Source organism: Larimichthys crocea, chromosome I (assembly GCF_000972845.2).
Source record: "Larimichthys crocea isolate SSNF chromosome I, L_crocea_2.0, whole genome shotgun sequence".
Taxonomy (NCBI): Eukaryota; Metazoa; Chordata; class Actinopteri; family Sciaenidae; genus Larimichthys; species Larimichthys crocea.
In genome coordinates, this window is record NC_040011.1 from 32,871,727 (window position 1) to 32,873,522 (window position 1,796).

The following is a 1,796-nucleotide window of genomic DNA, read 5'->3' on the forward strand; positions in this document are numbered from 1 at the left end:
TAGACATGGCTATGCTAACATCTAATGTTAATTGCGAGCGCAGCAACGTTAAACATATTAATGGTACATGCTAATATACCAGGCTAATGATAATTGCTGTCGGCGTCACTGCTAACATGTTATGCTACATGCTAAGGTCTATGTGCGAGCACATCAGGGTTTTCTGAATAAAGAGCACTACGTGTACATTACACGGGAACATAACATACAGATAGTATACACATACACACACACACCACCATATAGATATACACACACAAACACACAACAAATACATGTGTACTATATGTATGTTATTATGTTCGCAATGTTAATGTACACGTTAGTGCTCTTTATTAGAAAACCCGCATGTCACATCTAGCATTTAGGATCTGGTTATTATAGACACAGATTAAATGTTTAAATATAAAGAGTTACAATATTTATCAGCACAGTAACAGTGTTATACACATTAGTAGCTGTAAACCTCAGCATTAGAAAATACATACGTTGGTTTGTGCTAAGTAGGAGTAACATTTTATAATCATCATTTTAAAAGTTACAAATACGTTGTTTTGGTGCCTTTTGTTTCCCAAGATATAATAGGGTGTGTTGGTGAAATGGGTGTATAAGAGACATTAACTTAAGAACTTTGTAGAACGGCGCTTTAATTGAAGTTCAAGTCCATTTCCTTGTATTAGTTTACGGGCAATTGCCCCTATCCAATATGGCGGCGACGTCGACGCGTACGATTACAGCGCTCATGCGGCGTCTATGTATATATGTCCGAGGTTGGTGAGTGAAGTGGCAGCGCTGGTTCGTTTCTGGTGGTTGGAGCAGCACTCCCTCTAGTGGCCAAAACTTTGCATGCACACTCGGTGACGGTTTGACGCAAGTGACATAGCAGTATCTGTGTGGCTGTGTCAGCACAGCACGAGCAGACAGCAGCTCCTGTGATCATGCAGTGAACGCGCCCGAGAGAAGGTAAGGACGCAGGACATTTAAACAGTGAGAACACAACACTGACACGCACCTCTTCGGCATCCTGGAGTGACACGTTGCAAAGAGCTGGTGAATCTGGGAGGTTTGTAATGCTGGTTGTAAAGTGCTTATACTAAATGTGGAAAATGATAGCTAAACGATTGTGTGGCTTTGGATGTCATGGTAAATTTTGAAGCAAGGCCAGTGGTGCCAAAGAAAAGAGAAATGCACAGGGGTGTGTGTTGGCACTACAGATGCTGTTTGCTGGCTAGGCCTGTATGGGCGGCCAGTTCGGGGAGACATACCCACCGGCAGTCAATGCGGGGATGTTGTGTTCGATCACGGGCTGTGCCGCAGTAAACAAACAGTGCGGTGTGGATCTGCAAAGGTGGATGCTGACACACGTTTGTAAAAACGCCCTCAGCTCTGCGGTGTTGTAACGGGCACATTGTTGCGGCAAGTGTCCCGAACAGAAATGTGTTTGTACCAGAGGAAACTAAAAACTACAACAAAAAAAGGAGGTTTATGTGACCTGGAGCAGTCTTGGTTTTGTGCTGTCATGACAAAAGCTACGCATGAGCTGGATGCACCAGAAGAGGAGCAGGTTGTGAGAGCTGGAAAGACATAACAGCAAGTTTGAATAACTCCCAGATATGAATAAAGCAGTTTATACTCCTGGTGTGAGTCCCGGCGTTATGTTCAGATATCTAGCAGTTTGATGTACACAGAGTCCAAAAAGAAGACAGCGCGTTTTTATAATTTGGTGCTAGTGTTGCGCGTGTACGTGGTGTGGGCGCGTGCCACATAGGGAGAGTGAACGCAACAGTCAACCGGAC